Source organism: Mauremys mutica, chromosome 8, assembly GCF_020497125.1.
Source record: "Mauremys mutica isolate MM-2020 ecotype Southern chromosome 8, ASM2049712v1, whole genome shotgun sequence".
Taxonomy (NCBI): Eukaryota; Metazoa; Chordata; order Testudines; family Geoemydidae; genus Mauremys; species Mauremys mutica.
This window is the reverse complement of record NC_059079.1, coordinates 58,663,502-58,687,737: the sequence shown is the minus strand read 5'-3', so window position 1 is coordinate 58,687,737 and position 24,236 is coordinate 58,663,502. Positions and strand designations below refer to the sequence as shown.

Sequence of the window (24,236 nt, the reverse complement as noted above, 5' to 3'; positions counted from 1 at the left end):
GTAATAATGATAAAACGAAGTGTCTGTCTGAATGTTTCTTTTGCAGTGTTTCTGAATGTTAAACATCTGTGGTTGAATATATATCCTGATACTTTAAAAGTTCAAACTTTTCTTACTAATTGAAAGACACATTGTTATATTGGTGGTGTATTGTCTTTGGACCTAAATGACAATAAATATGATCATAATACGCTTTTTGTACATTGATTGTATACTGATAGGCCCGTTTGACTTTTTAGTGTCTGGTTAAATTTTCCATATAACAAGTGAACTACATTCAGGGCCAGTGCAACCATTTAGGCGACCTAGGCGATCGTCTAGGGTGCTAGGATTTGGGGGGCACCATTTTCTTCAGCAGTGACCGTGGCGGCCGGATCTTCGGCCGCCCCGGTTGCCGCCGGCATTTAGGCAGAGGGAGCTGGGGCGGGGGGGCGCGGGGAGGGCTGCCTGCAGCAAGTTGGAGGGGGGCCGCACGCAGGGGAACTCCCCGCCCCAGCTCACCCCTGCCCCGCCTCCTCCCCGAGCACGCCGTGGCTGCTTCACTTCTCCCGCCTCCCAGGCTTGCGGCGCCTAAGCTGATTGGCTCCGCAAGCCTGGGAGGTGGGAGAAGTGAAGCAGCCACGGCGTGCTCGGGGAGGGGTGAGCTGGGGCAGGGGGGTGCCTGAGGGTGGGGAGCTGCCGCGGGGGAGGGGGGTGGGGGAGCGCCTCAGGGCGGAGGGTGGGGAGCTGCCGCGGAGGGAGGGTGCGGGGGAGAGAGGGCGCAAGGTGGAAGTTTCGCCATGGGCTCGAAACATCCTTGCACCGGCCTTGACTACATTGCTTGTCTTATTGCTAGTTCTCTAATTTACATAGAATACCCATACACCTGAATGTTAATGAAGTAGGTGATGAAAAGGAAACAGTGGATACAAGTATTAATCATACCCAAAAACATACATCAGCAGTTGAGTGCTTCATTCTTTTTTCTACCCAAAGCACATAAACAGAGAGGATTATAGTATTGTTCTACCCTTTCTGATAGAAGTGTAGAATAATGGGATGCCTTCCCTATGGTGAATCCCTTTCTCTCTCCCATAAACCCACTTTGTGGTTCTGAAAAAGGTCTTCCTGGATCAACTGGGATGTGGCCCAAAAATAGGTGATGGGAAGAGACTGAGTGATTTTACCATTTCCACTACAGATGCAGCATGTGAGCATAAGGAGCTTTTATGTCTAAAACTATCTGAGTCTTAGATTGCAGATTAACTGCAATTAATCAACAGCCATAATTTTTAAAACTATTTTATTTTTTTTCTTACAACTTGTCTGCACTAACAGTTTGTGGCAAGCTAGAGCGTCAACAGAATTCTTCTGCCACTGGCCATTCCAGTGTTAGCTGTTTAGCTCTGCATTTAATATAGCTTGGTCCATTGTTGGTACTATTTTTAGCTGTTGATGTTTGTGCCAGTGCTGTATCATGCAGTTACTCCATCACCTAACTTGTCTTCTTTTAACTTGACCTAACTTCTGGGCCACTTTATATAATTTGTCTAATATTCTGATTAGTGGTGTGTTTCATTTCTGTCTATGGGAATTGTGGCTAATTTACACTAGATTAATTGCAGTTACAGCTGAATACACAGTTCTCAAAGTCCTGGGTTTTGTGGGACTGTTATGCTTTGACTCACAAAATCCCCTGTCCTGTTAGAAGTGAGGGCTGAGCAGTACTGTAACCCCACACACCGGGGCCAGATCACAGTGCCTGGAGCAGGCAGCTGAACTCAGGCATCACTTGGGACAGGAACGGTAGAAGCCATTTCTGTGGAGCAGGCTCACTCTGCAACTCCCTACCCACCCAGTGCGGCCATGACATAAATCCCCCTTCCTCCCCTTTCTTACATTGGTACCTTCTTTGCATTTTGTCAAATCTGCAGTGAAAGTGTTTCTAAAATGAACATGAGCTGGGTCATCATCAGAGACTATCCGCTATAACATGAAATATATGGCAGAATGCAGGTAAAATAGAGCAGGAGGCATACAATTCTCCCTCAAGGAGTTCAGTCACAAATGTAATTAAAGCATTTTTTTAATGAGCGTCATCTGCATGTCCTCTGGAATGGTGGCCAAAGCATGAGGGGGGCATATGAATGTTTAGCATATCTGGCATATAAATACCTAGCAATGCCGGCTACAAAAGTACCATCCGAACTCCTGTTCTCACTTTCAGGTGACATTGTAAATAAGAAACGGGCAGCATTATCTCCCGTAAATGTAAACAAACTTGTTTGTCTTAGCTGTTGACTGAACAAGAAGTAGGACTGAGTGGACTCGTAGGCTCTGAAGTTTTACGTTGGTTTTTTTTGAGTGCAGTTATGTAACAATCTACATTTGTAAGTTGAACTTTCACGATAGAGATTTCACTACAGTTCATGTATGAGGTGAATTGAAACATTTTTTCTTTTGTTTACAAATATTTGCACTGTAAAAATGATCATCAAAATGTACACTCCGATTTCAGTTAAAACACAGAATACAATATATATGAAAATGTAGAAAAACATCCAAAATATTTAATAAATTTCAATTGGTATTCTGTTGTTTAACAGTGCGATTAAAACTGCGATTAATCGCGATACATTTTTAAAATCTCGATTAATTTTTTTGAGTTAAATCACGTGAGTTAACTGCAATTAATCAACAGCCATAATTTTTAAAACTATTTTATTTTTTTTCTTACAACTTGTCTGCACTAACAGTTTGTGGCAAGCTAGAGCGTGAACATACCCTGCACTAACCTGCCACGGACTGTGTAGACAAGCCCTGAGAATCATAGAATCGTAGGACTGGAAGGGACCTTGAGGGGTGATCTGTAGAGCTCTGTGTCTGTCACGGAGGTTGCGGAAGTCATGGATTCCATGACTTTCCCCGACTTCCATGTCTTCTGCAGTGGCCAGTGTGGCTGGCTCCAGGGCCAGCTGCTCAGGTTGCCCCAAGGACAGCCACACCAGTCACTGCTGGAGCAGTTCAGGGGACAGCAACATCAGCTGCTGCTCCAGTGGCCCCAGGCAGTGGTCCCCAGCCACAGCAGCCATAGTCCACTGGATCGCCGCAGGTGTCTGTCTCTGGCTGGGTGGCTGGGCAAAGCTGCTGCTGTCCACTGGGCCTAGGCAGTGGTCCCCAGGTGGCCAGTTGGAGCAGCTGCCGTCAGCAGCCCCTGGCAGCTGGTGCTGCTGGCCCCGGCAGCAGCCCCCCTGACACATCCTCTCCCCTCCCCCCCGTTATACTAAAGATACCTGTGATTAAAAGTAATGGACAGGTCACAGGCGGTTAAGTTTTGTTTATTGCCTGTGACCTATGCAAGACTTTAACTAAAAATACCCGTGACTAAATTGTAGCCTTAATCATCTAATCCAGTCCCCTGTACTCAGGGCAGGACTAAGTATTATCTAGACCATCCCTGACAGGTGTTTGAATATTTTTAAGAGCAGGTTAGACAATGATGGAGAGTCCACAGCCTCCTTAGGCAATTTATTCCAGTGCTTAACTACCCTGACAGGAAGCTTTTCCTTGCTGCAATTTAAGCCCATTGCTTCTTGTCCTATCTTCAGAGGTTAAGAACAACAGTTTTTCTTCCTCCTCCTCCTAACAACCTGTTATGTACTTGAAATCTGTTATCCTGTCCCCTCTCAGTTGTCTCTTCTCTTTGAAAAAATTGGGTTTCTTTAGTCTAATCTTCCCTCATAAGTCATATTTTCTAGACATTTCATAATTTTTGTTGCTCTTCTCATTTAATCATTTTGTTTCTCTTAGCACAGATTAAATCTAAATTTCTGGATATTCTTTACTGTGTTGAAATATTTTTAATTAAGTTCTAAATGCTTGCTGTTTAAGTGACATCAGAATTTGATTTCTCTCACATAAGCTTAATTATCTAACAAAATCCAGAGCTGAATATCTACATTTTTATGGTTATCTTTTGGTATCAAAATCAATGGAAAAACTCAGTCGACATACTTAAACACATCTTGAGCCTTTTGCCTGGACCTATAGCATTGTAAATATATCTCAGAGCTAATTCTTCCTGTTTATATTCAAATATTTACCATAATTATATAGTCCACAGTGAAACATAAGTTTTAGATGAGGTAACTTTTGAGGGCTGGCTCATGTCAACATTTTTCTCCTAGTAGCAGGTATATTCTAACAAGCAACCGTTTGAAAGTGTACTTTTCTAAATTAAGAGAATTTTAAGCTCTTGGATAGACGTGTAGAAGGCATATCACTCTCAAGCATCTCCTCCAAAGACCTGGGTGGCAACAGTATGGGCGGGGGGCTGTTTCCCCTATTAAATATTTGATTTCTTTCTTGACAACAATAAGTCAAAGTGAAAAAACGTGCACTTATGGTACCCAAAATATCTTAACCTTTCTTCATACTGCTTTAGTCCCTTCTTTTTGGGTGGAATGCATTACAGAACATTAGTTTCGTCCCCTCAGCTGATTCTGATTATTCCTGTTTGTGAGACGTTGCTGTCTGGTGTTTATGAATTTCAGGAGCCTTATAATGAAGTATTTTTTGTTTGGATTGCACTGTAAGCCCCTCACAACACCAAACATTCGGAAAGGAGGTTATAAACAGTAGTGCAGTTCCCCAGCCACTTCAGAGTGTATGGCTTTGGCTAGCACAACACTGTGTATCACCTTCTCCCTCGGAGATGGAGGTCCTCTTTTGAAACATATAGGAAGATAAGAAAAGCTAGTGTCTATTAAAGTAACACTAGATATCCTCTGATGCCTCCTATGCTGTCACATCATTCTTTGCTACGTCTCTTCTTTGCAAAACACTGACTTGAAGAATGTGTTTTAGGCTTTAAATGCAAACACCATATCCAGAAAGAAGCTAGTTTAAGCACTCTTTGATAAGTGTTTTTAAAAGTATGTAGCTAATTTTCTTCTATTGGAACAATAATCCCAGTTCCAGAAAAGAGAGATGCTCTGTTTTCTACTTCAGGTTCTTTGCATCAGTAAAAAGATCTTTGTCCAGATCTGGACATCTCTATCTTCACCTCTCAGTGCAATGTGTTAAAAAAGTTGATGATAGTCCGGGTAGCCAACTTGAGACAAGCACAGCTGCACATACTGCTACTTGAACCATCTACTGATGAAGGTGCAGTTAAATGAGGTGATGGCTTGACATCTCTCCACGGTCACTAAACCATCCAATTCCTGGCACATCATGGACTCAAAGTGAAGCAGCAGAACTTTTTGACTTATCTCAGGAATTCTTAAATCTGGGATCTCTGAACCAACCTAAGTCTTGTGCCAGCGCTTAAGGAAAAATTCAACAAAATTCAAGCCCTTCACAGTTTGCAGCTAGTTGACAAGATGGTAGTTTGTGGAAATGATTTTTGGGGCAGTACTCCACCTCTTTCCCCTTCAGAACTTTCTAATCAGGCACTGGTGGTAACAGACTTAGAATATGTATTCTTATTGAAAATCCTAGATATTAGTCTGTCTCTTCAGTGGTAGTCTCATCTCTTTAAGGACAAACCTTGGGCAATTCAAATAACTGTCACTCACTGTCGCATTGGAAAGCTCATGTAACCTTGCATGGCACAGGGCAAGTGGCGACCTCAGGAATCAAACTCCTGGAGGTGTGGGGAATGTATTAACCAGCTTTCTTCCAAGGGTCCCCCTGCAAATTGCAGATATCCATTAGGAGAGTGACGACAAAACCATTATGACTTAACTCAAGTGCCAAGATGGAATAAAAAGTAAGAGCCTAAACAGAGATCAGATTCTTTACCTGAAACACCTGTCTCTTTTCTTCAGCGCCATATACTTCTATGGCAAAACCAGCATTCAGGTTCACTTGCAAGCTAAATGCAGGAATAAAGGAGCAGGACTAGCACACCATTGATCAGATTCTATGTAAGTGATTTCATATGTAAATAGACTGTTTGCATCCAATTCCAATCAAAAGATAATCACATTCTGCTCTTGGCCATGGCGCCCATAGGCCAGAAGAGTGGGTGCCCAATTATTCTCTGTCTGAGCCTCCAGGGTCATGCCTTTCCCCTCCTATCTAGTGTAGCCAGAAAGATCAGCTAGGGTTGTGATTCAGTAATTTGGATCACATCTTACTGATATAGGTACCCTTTCCCACCCTGATTTGTATATGCATCAATGGGTGGGAATGACCGTTCCTCATGATCTCTATTTATAAAGAGCAGTCTTTTTTACTACTTTTATTTACCATACAAGATGTCTTTGCCAGTGAGTAAAATACTGAGGACGGTTCTCCACTAGAAGCACTACATCGGCTGCAATGTAGAGTGTCTGGTGAAGATGCTCTTTGCCGATGGGAGAGTGCTCTCCTGTTGGCATAATTACTCTGCTTCCACAAGTATTACTCCATCTTCTGCTGACATAGTGCCAGTGTGGATAGTGCTTAGGTCACTATAACTTGTGTCGCTCAGGGTGGTGTCTTTTTCACACCCCTGAGCAATGTAAGTTAGATCGACTTAAGTGATAGGGTAGATCTGCCCTGAGAAAGTTTGAATAGATGGGATTATTATACATTTTCTAATAAGTAATTTTTCTTTCCTTAAGGGGTGGAGGGAATCAAGATAATGTATTAACATACATCTGTTGCAGAAAATTTCACTCTTATGAAAGCAATCAATCTGGATTTTAATTGCTTGGATAACAATAGAAGGTAGAATTCCCCAAGTCAATCCTACTTTTCTTGAATAAACACATGGCTGAGTACTTTCCTCTTTAGTGCTTTTTACTCTCTGGAGCAGTGGTTTTCAAACCGTGGGTCACGATTCAGAATTGGGTCGTGGAATAGAAGGGACTGGGTTGCAGCTGCTCTGGTCAGCACCACCGACCAGGCTGTTAAAAGTCCTGTTGGTGGTGCTGCCTGGCAAAGGCAGGCTAGTCCCTACCTGTTCCGACACTGCGCTGTGCCTCGGAAGTTGCTAGTAGCAGGTTTGTCTCCTAGGCGGCGGGAGGAAGGGTGGCAAAGGCTCCGCGTGCAGCCCTGAACACCGGCTCCGCACTCTGGCCAATGGAAGCTTGGGGTGGGGGGGTTGCCTGTGGGTGAGAGCCACTTGCGCACGTCTGTCTAGGAGCCAGACCTGCTGCTGACCGCTTCCAGGGCGCAGTGTGGTCCGCAGAGCCAGGACAGGCAGGCAGCCTGCCTCTGCACCCCTGCTGCGCTGCTGACTGGGAGCCACCTGAGGTAAGCCCATACCCCAAGCCCAGAGCCCCTTCCTGCACCCCAAACCTCTCATCCCCCAGCCCCACTCCAGAGCCTGCACCCCCAGCCCAGAGCCCTGACCAATTCCCGCAGCCCAAACCCCAGCCCAGAGCCCCCTCCTACACCCTGAACCCCTCATTCCCAGTCCCACCCCACAGCCCTCACCCCCAAACCCTCTACCCTAGCCATGAGTTCCTCCCACACACCAATCCCCTCATCCCCAGCTCTGTTGGGTTGTGGACTTCAACAATTTTCTTCAACTGGGTCACCAGAAAAAAAAAGTTTGAAAACCACTGCTCTAGAGTGCAGTGATTCCAGAGCAAAAACCTTATCACTGATTTAATCAGTTGTACTGTAGCTAGTTATATTATGCTTTTCAACTGGGGCCAGGTCTACAATACAAACTTACATCCGTATAACTACATCACTCGGGTGTGAAAAATCCACACCCCATGAGCAATGCAATGATACCGACCTAACCCTGATGGAGACAGTGCTATATCGATAAGGCAGCTTTTCCTGTCAACATAGCTACTGCATCTCATGGGGGTGGATTAACTACGCTGACAGAAGAAGCATAGCAGCGTCTTCACTGAAGTGCTATGGTGGTGCAGCTGTGCTGCTGTAGTTTAAGTGTAGACCTGCCCTGAGTTCCAGAAGACACATCTGAGAATGTATTCACTGCTTTTCATTGAAACTTCGGGTCCTTTTCACTTCAGTTATTCAATATAATGAATTATAAATTATCAAGATAACTACTGCTACCAATATCCACACCAGTGAGTTTAACTTTTTGTAATGTGTTTAGTTCCTTTAGCTGGATTCTGACTAAGTTAGATAATAAAGTTTTGAATCATTTGGATGAGACAGTGCAGGAGGGATTATAGTTGGGTGTGGGTTACCACTAGCTATAAAGTTGCGTAACAATTTCCATTATTAACACTTATTTTAACTCACTCTGATTCACTAAAACTTTCACCTTTCCAGCTGAAATATTTTTCATACTTGGTCTCTTCCCCAGTCTTTCCCTACCTTAAACCTTGATTGTACTAGAAAACTGAACATTTGTTAAAAATAGTTAATGTTATAGATTCCATTGAACTGGTATAGAAAACAATTTAAATGCCAGTGTAGAGCAGAGAGTTTTCAATACCATTCAAGAAGTCTCAGTCATTCTTATAAAATATTGTTGACAATGGGATTGAAATGGTACTTAAACAGCTTTTGCTACCAGTTCAGAAGGACATCTTGCTTAAAAACATTTTCTGTAATGGCTTCATTTCTTAATGTAGACTGAGCTGTAGATTCTCCGGACAACTTGGTTTATTTCAAGGTTGAATCAGGTTCCCTACTCCAGTGTTGGAAGATTTCCACGTGACTAGCAGGAATTGATATTGACAAAAATTGTGATCCTTTCCTACAGATATTGGAGTACCCTGGTGCCTTTTAGAATGAAGATTTAGTGTTATTTGAGTTGGAACTGTATGTTTGATGCAGCATAGCTGGATATTTGGCCTGAACTGCTTTGGCTAGGTCTAATAATGTGAGTGGAACTGATAAAATGGGATCATCCATTTTTTTTTTTTTTTAAATTTTAACTCAGTTTGTAGGTATTCAGTGAGGCCAGTACTTGAACACAACAGGACTGTTCTGGTTCCAACTTTTGATGCACAAGATTCTTACTGTTTTGAGATGTCCTTTTAAACCATCACAAGCCAGTCATAGGAAGTAATTTTATATCCATGATTCTCAATTTTTTCTCACTTTCCAGGTAAATAAGACATACGTTACTGATTTATTGAATTTTAGGAAGTTTGCTGTCACGCTGGAGAGTGTAACCCCTTATAAGGGACATTTTTCATGATATTACAGCATTTGCATCAATTAATGTTTTGCATTTGGCTGTTGTTGAAAGCTGTATATCTTTGTCCTCTTCGTGTCCACCAAACTGTGATGGATATTTCCTGTTCTTTAAGAACTTTGAGACAGATCATGCTTTACAGTTGGTCTGAGGGTTAGGACCACTCCTTTTGGAGCCTTCTCAAAATTCTGTCTTCATATAGCACAAACAGTGGCACACAGTCCTCCTTTGATGCACATCTTTTTCAACCAATTTAGGGGTGGGGATTCATTACTTCTCCAAATCTACAGTTCTTCTTCGAGTGGTTGTTCATGTCCATTGAAAGTAGGTGTGCATGCGCTGCGTGCACGCCAGCCGGAAGATTTTCGCCTAACAGCACCCGTAGGGTCGGTCCTGGCGCCCCCTGGAGTGGCGCCATTACGGCGCCCTATAAAGGGGCCCGCCGACCCTCCACCCCCTCAGTTCCTTCTTACCGCCGGTGACGGCTAGCTGGAACTTCGCTTGCTGATAGCAAGTTTAGCAGTGTCCATAAATCTCATGTATATAGTTAGTTTATCTAGATTAGTTGTACATGGTTCTTTGCTGTTGGGGGTTCCCCCCCATCTACTGGTTGCCCTGCCGGGGCATGCCCGGGTCTCCCGGGTTTAAACTCTGCAAGGACTGCGGAAAGTTCATGCCAAAGAGTGACCCACACTCTGCTTGTCTGCGGTGCCTCGGGGAGAGCCACCAAAGGGACCAGTGCACTATTTGCAGGGGCTTCCGTCCCAGAACTCTCAAAGACAGAGCACAAAGACTTAGAGTTCTTCTGATGGAGGCTGCCTTGCGGCCACCTTTGGACCCGGAGCCGGCCGAGGCGGTGCCCAACACATCATCGTCAGTGCGGAGCGCCCCGGCACTGGCATCAGGACTTAGGGCCCAGCCCAAATCCTCTAAAACCCGGCACCGGAGGGAGTCGGGTCATAAAAAGTTGGCCTCAGTGCGGCACCGCTCGCCCTCCCTGGTGCCAGCTAAAAAGAAGAGGTCGGTGAGGGAGCGATCGCCCCGCCAGGACCTCCACAAGCCGACACCGTCCGCTGGTACAAGTGGACAGGCTGGGCTACAGCCCCCGGCTGCTCCGTCGACTCCCGCACCGGAGAGAGGGCGGTCGAGTCTGGAGCGACCATCATCCCCGGGCCTTAGTGGAGACGTGCGTCCCCCTTCGACGCTGGAGGCATTCAAGGCGGCCTCAGACCTGCTGAGATTCCCGGTACCGGCCTCCCCGCATCGTGGCAGGGAGTTGCTGACCATAGCTCGTCCCCCAGTACAGTCTAGGGGCAAGCCGGCCATGCTGTCACCTCCCTCTCCGTCCCGCACCACCCGGGCGGCACCGGACCAGAGAGACAGCTCCCCACCTCCGCGCTGCTCCCCAGCGACGACGGGTGCCGCTCCCCCAAGGTCCTCTTATTCAGAGACCTCAGACTCAGAGGCGGACTCCTATCGCTCCAGCCAGTCGCGGAGCAGGAGATCGACTTTGGGGGTGAGCCACCAGCGGCACCCACCACAGTGGCAGCAGCAATGGCAACCGCCCTCTCAGTGGCAGTTTTGGACCCCCTGGGCCTACCACTAGTCGGTGGGCCAGGCGTTTGGTCCTCGCTCCAGGTCGGCCTCGGTCTCCTCGGCATTGATGGCCCCGGCCAGTTGCCTCCTCCACCGGCACTGTCGCCGGGCAGGGATGTGCCGCATCGGAGTTCAGCACCCCGTAGCTAGGCATCAGCACCGGCGGCAACCAAGGTTCGTGCTCAACAGGTGCCACCAGACACGCCAAGCCATTCATTGGTGACCCCGGTACTGGCTGCGGTGCCGCATTTGGAACCGGCACTGGCCCCGCAACCTCGGTACTGCGTGCTGCTGGACCCCGAAGGGCTGGAAGCACCGGAGGACGGGCCGATCCAAGTGATTTCCTCCTCTTCTTCTCTGGATGAGGCGGTCGCGGGCACGGCCACGGCACCGGCCCTGGAAGACACTAGGATCCTTCAGTAACCGCTCAGGCAAGCGGCTCAGAGCCTCGCAATCCAGGCTGAGGAAATTGAGGTGGACGTAGATCCGGTAGTGGACATCCTGGCTCCATCGAGACCATCCAGGATGGTCCTACTGTTGATCAAGACCATAGAGGACATGTCCTGCACCTTATGGCAAACGCCAGCCTCATTGGCCCCCACTGCCAAGAAAACAGAGTCGTTATTTTGTGCCCTCGAAGGGGCATGAGCATTTGTACACCCACCCTTCCCCGGACTCCCTGGTGGTAGACGCGGCCAACCAAAGGGAGCGTCAAGGGTTTCGAGGGTCGACGCCAAAGAACAGGGACGCCAAAAGGCTCGACCTCTTTGGTAGAAAGGTGTACTCCACGGCAGGCCTTCAACTATGAATAGCCAACCAACAGGCTGTCGTAAGCCAATATGGTCATAACACGTTTGGCCATGTCGAAGTTTGCCGAGCTCCTTCCCCAGGACTCGAGGGCAGAGTTTTCGGCCTTGGTGGAAGAGGGAAAGCTAATCTCCCGAGCCTCCCTGCAGGCTGCCCTAGATGCAGCGGACTCGGCCTCATGCTCTATTGGAACAGGTCTGGTCATGGGGCGAGGAGCCTGGCTCCAGGTCTCGGACCTCCCCTCTGAGGTCCAGCAGACTATCCAGGACCTCCCTTTCGAAGGGCAGACGCTGTTTTCGGACAAAACGGATAAGCGTCTGCACAGTCTAAAGGACTCGAGGGCTATGCTTTGCTCACTGAGCCTGCATACCCTGGCAACCCAACGTAGGCAGTTTAGGACGCAAGCGGCCCCGCGCCCTTACCAGCCTCAGAATCGTTCAGAGGTTGGGCGCAGACGGGGCAGGAATGGGTGGAGGCGCCACCAGCATCACCCCTCCGGCCAGGCATCCGGCCAACCAAGACCGTCGTCGGGTCCTAGGCCCGCTATTTGATGGTACGGTCGAGGACGGCCTACCGATCAGGACTCCAGATCCTTCTTTCCCTACCTTTGGGTCATGTCTGTCCCCCCTTCTACCATGCCTGGTCCCGAATCACGTCGGACAGTTAGGTGCTTCGCACGGTAGAGAGGGGATATTCTATCCAGTTCTCCTCCCTCCCGCCCCACCAGCCCCCCTCCCCGTCCCTCTTCAGGGACCCCTCTCAAGAGCAACTTCTAATTCAGGAAGTGCGGTCCCTCCTCACAGCGGGGGTGGTGGAGGAAGTTCCTCAGGGGCAGAGGCTTCTACTCCCGGTATTTTCTAATACTGAAGGCAAAAGGGGGCCTCAGACCCATCCTGGACTTGCGGCGGCTGAACAAGTTTGTGAAAAAGCTCAGGTTCCGCATGGTCTCTCTGTCTTCGATCATTCCCTCCTCGGATCCAGGAGATTGGTATGCCACCCTCGACTTAAAGGACGCATATTTCCATATTGCCATAATCCCCCGACACCGTCGGTACCTCAGGTTTGTCGTGGCCGACGCCCATCTGCAGTTTACAGTGTTCCCATTTGGCCTATCGGTGGCACCCAGGGTCTTCACGAAGTGCATGGCAGTCGTGGCGGCCTTTCTGCGCAAGCGGGGTATCCAGGTATTCCCCCTACTTGGACGATCGGATTATAAAGGGCCGCTCCAAGGAGCAGGTGGAAGCTCAGGTGCTTTTCATCAGGCGGATGTTCCTCGAGCTCGGCCTCCTCTTAAACGAGGCCAAGTCCACCCTGTCTCCTACCCAAAGGATAGAATTTATAGGAACGGTTCTGGACTCAGTGCACGCCAGAGCGCATCTTCCAGAGTCCAGGTTTCAGTCCATGTCCGAGATCATTCTCAGTCTGCACTGCACCCCGACCACCACGGCAAGAAACTGCCTCAAGCTGTTGGGCCACATGGAGGCGTTCACCTATGTGGTGAGCCATGCCAGACTCCGGCTCCGCCCACTACAATCCTGGCTAGTGACGGTATACCACCTGGCCAGGGATCCCCTGGACTCAGTGGTGACTCTTCCCCAGGTGGTGCTGAGCTCTCTCCAATGGTGGCTCGACCCACAGAAGGTGTGCTTGGGTGTTCCCTTCGCCACCCCTCAATCCTCCCTCTCCCTGGTGACGGATGCCTCGGATCGGGGATGGGGAACGCACTTGGGGGATCTCAGGACACAGGGCTTGTGGTCGCAGGAGGACCTCAAGTTACATATCAATGTCAGGGAGCTGAGAGCTGTTCGCCTGGCTTGTCTTACCTTCCAATCCCACCTGGCCGGCAGATGTGTCTCAGTCCTCATGGACAACATGTCAGTGGTCTTCTATATCAACAAACAGGGGTGCACGCTCCTCTCCCCTGTGCAGGGAAGCCCTCGCGCTGTGGGACTTTTGCGTTCAGAATGCTACCCACCTGATGGTGTTCTACCTCCCGGGGGAACAGAACGGCCTGGCGGATGCCCTCAGCTGCTCTTTCCGGGGCCACGAGTGGTCCCTTCGTCGGGATGTAGTGCGCTCAATCTTCCGGCTCTGGGGTCGTCCCCAGTTAGACCTGTTTGCTTCAAAGGAAAACAGGAAGTGTTGGCGGTTTTGCTCCCTCCGGGGCCACAGCCCGGGGTCTCTGTCGGACGCCTTCCTCCTGTCGTGGAAGGAAGGGCTGCTCTACGCTTTTCCTCAATTACCCTGTGTATCAAGGGAAAAGATCAAGATTCGCAGGGATCACGCCCATGTAATCCTGATAGCACTGGCGTGGCTGCGCCAACATTGGTACACATCGCTCCTGCACATGTCCACCCGAGCGCCCCTGACACTGCCCCTGCTGCCGGACCTGATCACGCAGGACCAGGGCTGCCTCCGCCACCCGAACTTGCAATCTCTCCACCTCACAGCCTGGTTGCTCCATGGTTGAACCCGGTGGAGATGCAATGTTCCCAACAGGTCAGGCAAGTGCTGCTCGGTAGCAGAAAACCCTCGACCAGGGCCACCTACCTGGCCAAATGGAAACGCTTCTCCATCTGGTCCGGTCAGCGAGGGCAGGAACCGTTGCGGGCCCCAATTCCCGTTATCTTAGACTATCTGCTCCACTTGAGACAGTTGGGCCTTTCCCTCTCCTCAGTTCGAGTTCACTTAGCGGCCATCTCGGCTTTCCACCCGGGAGAAGGGGGCACCTCGGTGTTCGCAAACCCGCTGGTTAGTCGTTTCCTTAAGGGCATGGACAGGCTATTTCCACATGTCCATCAACCAGCTCCTACCTGGGTCCTGAACCTGGTCCTCTCTGCCCTCACGGGTCCTCCCTTCGAGCCCCTGGCTTCATGCTCTCTGCTGTACCTGTCATACAAGGTCACTTTTCTTGTAGCGATCACCTCGGCAAGGAGGGTATCAGAGCTAAGGGCACTGACATCCAAACCCCCATACACTGTCTATTGTAAGGACAAGGTCCAACTTAGACCTCACCCGGCTTTCCTTCCCAAGGTCGTCTCCCAATTCCACATGGGACAAGATATCTTCCTACCGGTGTTTTATCCAAAGCCGCACTCTTCCGGTAAGGAGCGGAGGCTGCATTCCCTGGATGTCTGCAGGGCCCTAGCCTTTTATGTTGAACGGACAAAGCCGTTTAGACGGTCGACCCAGCTCTTCATTGCGGTGGCATATAGAATGAAGGGGCTCCCGGTCTCCTCTCCAAAGATCTCTTCGTGGATTGTGGCCTGCATATGGGAGTGCTATCGTATAGCCAAAACCCCTATTCCTCCGGTTACGGCCCACTCTATCAGGGTGCAGGTGTCCTCCGCGGCGCTCCTGGCTCAGATCCCGACTCAGGAGATTTGTAGAGCTGCCACATGGTCCTCCATCCACACGTTCACGTCGCACTATGCCATCACGCACCAGGCTAGGGATGATGCCTCCTTCGGTCGTACAGTGCTTCAGTCGGCAGTGACCTGTGACCCCACCACCTAAGGTTAGGCTTGTGAGTCACCTACTTTGAATGGACATGAACAACCACTTGAAGAAGAAAAAACGGTTACCCACCTTTTAGTAACTGTTGCTCTTCGAGATGTGGTGTTCATGTCCATTCCAATACCCACCCACCCTCCTGCCCCTCTGTCGGAGTGCCAGCAAGAAGGAACTGAGGAGTTGGAGGGTCGGCGGGCCCCTTTATACGGCGCTGTAGTGGCGCCACTCCAGGGGGCGCCAGGGCCAACCCTATGGGCGCTGCTAGGGGAAAATCTACTTTGAATGGACATGAACAACACATCTCGATGAACAACCGTTACTAAAAGGTGAGTAACCGTTTTTTTTCTTCAGTTTGGCTTTGTCACTCCTGCCCCAAATTGATTTTATTTTAATTTGAACTGAGAGCTTTTTAGGTGGCACTAATTTGCTCCTTGCTCTCTTTGCTTAAGCATCAAGATGATGGATCTAACAAATACAGTGAACAGGACCAGATTCCCCTGGTACCTGGGTACAGGCTAGATTCCAACAGACACACCTCTCAGGAGTCCAGCCCTTTGGTTGGCATGTCAACTGGGACTCTGTCCAGTGGAAGAGTAGGCAGAAGCCAAGAAGGCTCTCACATTTCCTGTATCCTCAACTAGAGCAATCATTGATAGCATGCCCAGACAGCACTTAATTCAGTAGCTGAGCTGATTTTCATGCCCCTCCCCTCCATTGCAATTGGGGACAAGTACTATGGGACATCTAATAAGCATCATGTCCTTAGCACTCCCATTCATTCAGCATATCCCAACCTCACTCATCCAGTAGGTAATTAAATATTTCACCTTCTTACTGGCAATTCTGTTCCTTGACTCCCAGCAAAAGTCTCCCAGGATATGTGGATTAATGTCACTGGAGTGGTAAACTGTCCTCCTTCCCACATCTAAATTATGCATGGGACAGTTCTCTGCCCTCATAAATATGATAACCCTCCTAGTGGACCGTCAGTTCAACCCTCTTAAAACATAGGGGATTGGCAGTCTTCTTGAGAGCTCTGCAATGTAGGATGCCATCCTCAGACTGTGCGAAAACTGTGTAAGCAAAAGAAACTCCTGGTATCGGTCAGTCTCCTCCCTTCTCCTATACCAGCCCCAAAGGAAAAAGAACAACAAACCAAAGACAAAAAGTCCAATGGTATTCTGAGCTTGAATTCCCAGTTCAGCCTTGATCTGTCAGCACCAATAAGCACGTGTACTGCAGAAGAAAAAATGAAAAAGATCAAGAACATAAAAAGCTTCTTCACCTTTATCATTCTCTTCCTTGCCCTGATGATCAGACTTGCACATTGAAGTGGAAGAAATAAAAATTGAGGAAAATTTAGGCTGTTTCCATCTTCATATGACTTTTCAGTAGAAAAAGAGGAAAGTTTCTTCATCCAACCCAGGTGAAGCAGAGGAAATGGCACAGGGGACACCTTTGCTTCCACAGCTATTCAAAACCTTGGAAATTCAGTATGAAGCTGCAGGGGAAAGGGAATCTGAGTATGACAAGCAAGCAGCCTGCAAATACTTGCCATTTTTTAAAAATAGCAAAACAGATTACAGGTAAATCTAGAAGCTCTAGCCTCTGCCTGAAGATGAAGATTGAACTTTGACCAAAGAAGATCCACTGCCTTCTCTTGTTCAGGATATGTGATTTCCCCATCAAAGAGAGAGAGAGTTTCTTCCTAAGTGTCCCTTATCAGTAGGGTAAATGAATGATTATCTTTGAGGTGGAGCAACAAAACCTCTTGTAAGCCTTGAGATCCTTGGCTCAGTTTTTCTGCTTCTCTAGAACCATCCTGGCTTGGACTCTAATGAGCTTATACTCTACTCCGAAGGTCAAAAGGCTAAGGGGAAGCACTCCAGAAAGTTTTCCTAAAATTACATTTGTCTCTGTGCCACTGGATTCATTTGAACACATGGAATCAAAATCCCCAATACTGCCTCAGGAAAGAGGGATTATAAGAGAGATACTGAGAGCCATATTCTTATCTTGGCTTCAGCAGAGCTATGCTGATTTACACCAGATGAGAATCTGGCCAAGAAAGAGCACACAGCACTGTTCCCAATCTTTAGCTACAGAAAGGGCATTAAAACTAGAACAACCATGTTGATGTACATAAAATAAGTATATGGAATAATACAGATTATCATACAGGAACGAACAGAAATGCAAGCCACACAGCATAAAACTCTTATGAAGATGACTTTTTTGTTTCCCTGTATTTCAACTATCTATCTTGTGGAATCACTTTGAGACCTGATAGAGAAACACTAAATATAAGTGAACAGCAATAGCACAAACTCATTAAATGAAAAGAAATTGATACAAAGGAACAGGAGAAAATTAAAGATCACTGTCATAAACTCCACTAAAAACAAAGAATTCCAAATTTCCTACCACAACTGAACTTCAGAAACACCTCAAATGGTCAAAGAATCCATTGCCTTACTAGAAACTGCTTACAGAATTCAAGGAAAATACATCCAAAAAAGTGAAGAGCACTGGAACATCTGGATGAAATGGTCATTAAACACTCTCTCACCAAAATAACACTGAAACTACAATCCAAGAGTGAGTTAACCAGAGAACAGTAGGACAAATCAAAATTCCAGAAATTTAATGAAGAAGAAAAAGTAGTCCATAGTTATGTAAAAATATTTAGAAAGGAATGAAAGAAAAGGAGAGGGTGAGAGAAATGCAAATATAACAATTGCAACATTCCCTGCCACAGAGACCAATATGTCCACCCATGAGAAAAGTCTCGAGACATAGTAATATCATGTGCCTCCTAATAAAAATAAAATGACTTGCATGAAGAACAAAATCCATGGAACTATAAATGACTATCTTCCCACATTCCCAAGCAATCCGACTGCAAGAAGACCCAGTCTCAGTGCGCCAGGGTCCGCTACCGGTCTCACACGGTCCACAGGCACCTCTTAACGGTTTCACGCCCTCTTCCCACAGTTCCTCTGTCAAAACTCATTAAGCCACAGTTGTTAGATAAACATTATATAAATAGACTTGAATGGAATATGCTTAAATGAAAACTACCTAATTTCAGGGGAAAAACTAGTCAATCACATCTGCCGCTATCGATGAAGTAAAACAAATTGTAATGAGACAGAACCGTACAGATCCTGGACTGGACATCTAAATATGCACACTGGAATTAATGTTCTAAGAAAGGTGGATAAACATGTAGATTTCCAAGTATCCATTGCAAGATAATGAACAATGAAAAATTATCATTCACTAAAGCCACCATTTCACCCAGAGTCTTTCCTGGATCTGAGCTTTTTATTGCAAGGCTTGTGAAAATCTGAGGCCTAGAATTTTGACCTTTCAGGGCAGTAATAGGAACACTTCTAGCATCAAACATCACATGCCACTATCCACAGGCTATAAATACTGCATCTCCAGAATTCAAGCCCAATCCTTCTTATCCATAGATGGTGAATGTGTTTCTAGTGTTACTACATTCTGTCTCTAGCCCTACATGTCTTTTCAATTCCCACATTCCAGTTATTTTCCAAAACTTTTGCCTCCACACCTTTTGCCTGTGTGCCGCATTGGCATTGGTTCTTCTTTTTTTCTTGACACCGTGCAATCTTTGCTAGATCTTTTCTAGTGTTAATTCATTGTGTTTCCTGTTACTGTTTATGGTGTCACCTTTGTTTGTTTTTAACAGGTATGTATTCCAAGGAGGAAGGGAGGGAATTTACGCTCCTGAAGGCTTGTTCATATGACCGATATGTAGTTGACAGCCACATGTATTGTCTGTTTAGGCTCACCTATCACATAGCGGTAGGGAGGGGAGCATTGAGACTTGGCCCTATCTACACTGGCAAGTTTCTGCGCAGTAAAGCAGATTTCTGTGCTGTAACTCCCGAGGTGTACACACTGCTAAGCCACTTACTGCACAGAAACTGCAAAGTTGTAGCACTCAAAAAACAAAACAAAACAAAAAACCAACAACCCAAACAAACAAAAAAACCCACCCCAATGAGAGGCGTAGAGCTTTCTGCGCTGGGGCTACAGCACCGCGGTGCCAGTGTAGACACCGTGGCGATTACAGCGCTGTGATTGGCCTCTGGGAGGTGTCCCACAATGCCTGTTCTCACCTCTCTGGTGATTGGTTTGAACTCTACTACCCCGCCCTTAGGTGACCAACCGTCATCCCCACCCCATACATTCCTTTGCAAATTTGAAAATCCTCTTCCTCTTTGCTCGGTGATGTGTGCAGTGGTCTCAGCACATCTTTCCAGGTGGCAATGCCTGCTCTATGCACCAGGCAATCCCCCGCTTGGAGCAATGCTGAGCTGCTGGACTTCATCAGAATTTTGGGAGAGGAGGCTGTGCAGTCCCAGCTGCACTCCAGCTGTAGAAATTGATACCTATGGACAGATTTCACGATGCATGATAGAAAGGGGCCATGACCGGGACACATTGCAGTGTAGGGTAAAAGTGAAGGAGCTGCAGAATGCCTACCACAAGACATCGGAAGCAAACTGCTGCTCCGGTCCTGTGCCCACGAGCTGCTGGTTCTACAAAGAGCTGGACGTGATACTCGGTGGCGACCCCACCTCCACTGCAAAGGCCCTTGTGGATACTTCGTTGGCTTGCGTGCCAGTCGAGAGTGGATTGAGCCAGGAGGAGGAAATCTTGGATGGGGAGGGGGAACCAGAGGCACAGGATGGCTCAGAGACCAGAGATGCAGGCAGTCAGGTGCTCTTTTCTACCCTGGAGGAGCCTAGCCAGTCACAGCAGTCAGATCTTGGCGATGCGCAAACAGGAGAGGAGGGCCCTGGTAAGTGGATCTGATTTTGGGAATTGCTGAAGGGATTTATTGGGGGCAGGAGGGTTGCAGAAAGCAGGCTTGTCTCCCACCGCATGCCTAGTCTGAGCGGCGGAACAGGCTGTTGATAGACTCCCTCACTTCACGGGAATCTTCCTCAGGTCTCCAGGAACCTCTTATGGAGATACTGGGCAATCTGCTGCCACAGGTTCCTCGGCAGAGCTGCTGTGTTTCTTGCCCCATTAATGGTAACTTTCCCATGCCACTGTGCGGTCCCGGCCGGGGGACCATTGCTGCACACAGGCGAGCTGCATAGGGGCCAGGGCGGAAGCTGCGGTCTTGGAGGAGACCCTCCCTTGATTCCCTGCTTGCCCTCAACAGCGAGATATCTTCCATAATCACATCCTGTGGAAAGTGTGGGGACAGGAATGATTATCAGGTCCCCCCTACAGTGCTGGCTCTCCCCAAGAGCCATGTGCCCAGTGTACAGCAGGGTCTGGGAAGAGTGATTTTACCCTGCCCCTGTGGCTAGTCACCATTTTGGGGGTCTTGTGGCTCGTGTGCTTGCTTGGGGTCAGCCAGTTAGTGACAGGTGTGTGAGTACTGGCTGTGTTTTAAAGCACTGAATCAGTTTGTCTGTGTTGCAAACAATACTGCTTCTGTAAAATGTTGCATTTAAACTTCACAGAGATGACCTTGAGAGCCCAGCCTTCCTCTTTGTTATCGGGGGGCAGAACGGCTGCACAGAGTTAGAAAGCGGCCACACAGAGTTAGAAAGCGGCCACAAAGAACTAAGGAGGACTTTCTCCATTAAGTTACGATGCACTCTGCTGCCGAGAAACAGGAATTGAAGGAGTGACGGGACAGTGAGAAGAGGGACTGAAAGGAGAACATGGCATACCAGAAAGAAGCCACGGAGCGGCTCTTAAAGGTTATGGAGCACCAAGCGGGGACACTCCAGGCGATACTAGCTCTTCAAACGGAGCAGCTCCGCGCCCACCTGTCCCTGCAGCTGCTGTCACAAAACTCTTTCCCAAGTACCCCTCCCCCCCACAACCGCCAACACACTGTTATCAACCTCCTTGCTCCACCCTCTACCTGCAGCATTCCACTCCTCCCAGTCCAGCAGTGTGGACTCCCACTACCCACTGCACTCAACACCCATTCCTCTGCAGTTTGGCCCTGCTGAAATACAGTACCCGCTGCATTGTACTCCAAAGGAGAAGGTTGGATATGATCCCTGGCCATACGCAAACCTGTAGCCATCTCAAGACCCCTCCTTCTCTGGACACCTTCCCTTCCTCCATCCCTCTCCCTGCTGATGTACTTTTGTCATTTGACTCTCTCCTCTGGTTGCTGTCTTTTAATAAAAGAATTGTGTTGGTTTGAAAGCAATCTTTATTCTATTAAGTGAAAGCAAAAAGAGCACTGCAAAGCACCATGCAGTTATGTTCAACCCCCTTATTGCATCATGTGCACCAGTTACCTCCTAGCATTACAAGCCCTGCAATCCCGAGCATAGCACCAAATATTAGTGGCTTTCAGCTTCAAATTGCTGCCTCAAGGCATCCCTGATCCTTATGGCCCCACGCTGTGCCTCTCTAATAACCCTGGTTTCTGGCTGTTCAAACTCAGCCTCCAGGCGCTGAGCCTCTGCGATCCAGCCCTGAGCGAAGCTTTCACCCTTCCCTTCGCAAATATTATGGCGTGTACAGCACGGGACTATAAGCATAGGAATATTGTCATCTGCCATGTCCAGCTTCCCATACAGGAATCGCCAGCGGGCTTTTAAACGGCCAAATGCACACTCCACAGTCATTCCGCACTTACTCAGCCTGTTGTTGAACCACTCCTTGCTGCTGTCAAGTTGCCCTGTATATGTTTTCATAAGCCACGGCATTAAGGGGTAGGCGGGGTTTCCCAGGATCGCAATAGGCATTTCGACTTCCCTTACAGTGATCTTCTGGTCCGGGAAGAAAGTCCCTGCTTTCAGCTTCTTGAACAGGCCAGTGTTCTGAAAGATGCGTGTCATGCACCTTTCCGGACCAGCCTACGTTCATGTCTGTGAAATGCCCACGGTGATCCGCAAGCGCCTGGAGAACCATTGAGAAATACCCCTTGTGATTAATGTACTTGGTGGCTAAGTGGTCTGGTGCCAGAGTTGGAATCTGCGTGCCATCTATCGCCCCTCCGCAGTTAGACCATTTGTGCAAAGCCATCCACAGTGTTACGCACGTTGCCCAGAGTCATAGTCTTTCAGAGCAGGATGCAATTAATGGCTCTTCACACTTCCATCAACATGACTCCAATGGTCGATTTTCCCACTCCGAACTGGTTAGTGACCGATCGGTAGCAGTCTGGAGTAGCCAGCTTCCACAGTGCAATTGCCATGCACTTCTCCAGCGATGGGGCAGCTCTCATTCTCATGTCCTTGCGCCGCAGGGCTGAGGTGAGCTCATCACACAGTCCCATGAATGTGGCTTTCCTCATGCGAAAGTTCTGCAGCCAATGCTCGTCATCCCAGACGTGCATCACGATGTGATCCCACCACTCAGTGCTTGTTTCCCAAGCCCAAAAGTGGCGTTCCACCGTGGTCAGCACCTCCGTGAATGCCACAAGCAATCTCATGTCATAGCTACTTCATGTGGTGAGATCAATGTCGCACTCCTCTTGCCTTTGCAGTTTAAGGAATAACTCCACTGCCACTCGTGACGTGTTGGTCAGAGCGAGCAGCATACTGGTCAACAGTTTGGGATCCATTCCTGCAGACTAAAGAAGCAGGACGTGCAGTACACAAACAGTTGAAAGATGGTGCCAAATACAGACAAGCACAAGGATTGCTGGGATACGAAGCATTGCATCACGGGGCATTGGGACAGGACCCAGGATGCCCTGCGATCCCCTCCGCCTTCCCACAACTCTTAGCAGCAGAAGAGGAAGAGGTGCTCTGTGGGATAGCTGCCCAGAGTGCACTGCTCCGAATACCGCTGCAAGTGCCACAAGTGTGAACACGCTATTGTGCGGGCAGCTGTCAGTGTGAACACACAACAGCGGTTTTCCTGCTGAGTGGTGCTGTAACTGCTGGCGCTGTAACTTTGCCAATGTATATGTGCCCTTAATGATCAGATGGTATTCTGTGCTCTTAAAAAGATGTGGGTAATGCCTTTGATCCTTCTTGAGGCATTTCAAGAAGACTTCTTAAGTCTGGTACAAAGGCTGGCTTGGAATGCTTCTAAGAATTATTTCTTCAAGTAAAACCTGATTCAGTCAGATTTCAAAGTGCTGAGACTCCATGCTAGTACTGTCCATGCAAGTCTGAGGTACACATTTAAAAAGGTGGTACCATTTGATTCTTAATGCATGTAAAATGGTGCTTTTTCATGAACCCTGACTCTTCTCCTCTCCCTCACCTTTCTTGGACTTGGAAGTCTTTCTTCTGCTGCCATCAGCTATTCCTTCAAACTGCTCCCTCGACGACATTCCCCAGCTGATCTTCTTTGCTCCTATCTTATCTTCCATGCATGCTTCTCATTCACCACTCTACTCATTTGGCACGTTTTCTTCAGACTTCAAATATACCAATGTCAAAAACAAACCAGCCTTGCCCTGTCTTCATCTCACCTCCCTCCCCACCCTCTTCACCTTCGTTTTTCCATTTGCCTAAGATTCCTCTCCCTTTCCTTTCCCATCTGTTTAGGTGCCCTCACCAAGTCTTGAAACCTTCTCTGCCAAAGTCACAGCGTCCATGTGATATATTTTATGCATGTCAGGATAGGGATGATTTAGATAGGATGGAAAAAAGAATATAACAAGGAATAATGGGATAAATTTCAGGAAAAAATTTTTAGGCTGACAATGTCAGGAGGACATGTCATGTTACTTGCTTGGCAAAGGCAGAACTTTAAATATTTTAATGGGGACCACAGTGACTGGCTTTCTGTTTAGTTTCTGAGATTTTTGTTTGTCTTTAATCCTTTTGAAACTTGTACTTTGCATCTGAATAAATGGCTCGGTGAGGGATCTGTTGCTAAAATCAGCTGAAACAAAATATTAGTTAGGCAACGCTAGAATGGTGCTGCCCTATGATATTAATCTTAATAAATAGTTTACAGTTTGAATTTTATTGCGGCAAGAAAAATGTACTCACTGATTATATAAGAAATGCCATATCATCATACATGCAGTTATATGAATGGTATGCAGCTCTTGTCTGGATTATAATCTTGAAATTAAAGGTTCAGTCTCTTCAACTGGCAAATCCAAATATTCCTATAAAAATGTATTTTTCTGTTCTTCTAAGATACTATTTTTAAAGTCAGGAAAAAGTATTGCTTTAGTCCTTACTTCTGCAGTTGTACTGGATACCTGTTGTGACAAAGTTTCTCCTCTACC

At 47.7% G+C, this 24,236-nt stretch overlaps 1 protein-coding gene across 3 annotated transcripts in view; it reads left to right on the top strand.

Annotated features, from left to right (window-relative positions):
* The window catches only part of RALGPS2 (Ral GEF with PH domain and SH3 binding motif 2), a 298,932-nt gene that overhangs the window by 79,050 nt on the left and 195,646 nt on the right, over positions 1 to 24,236 (top strand). The window lies entirely within an intron of this gene.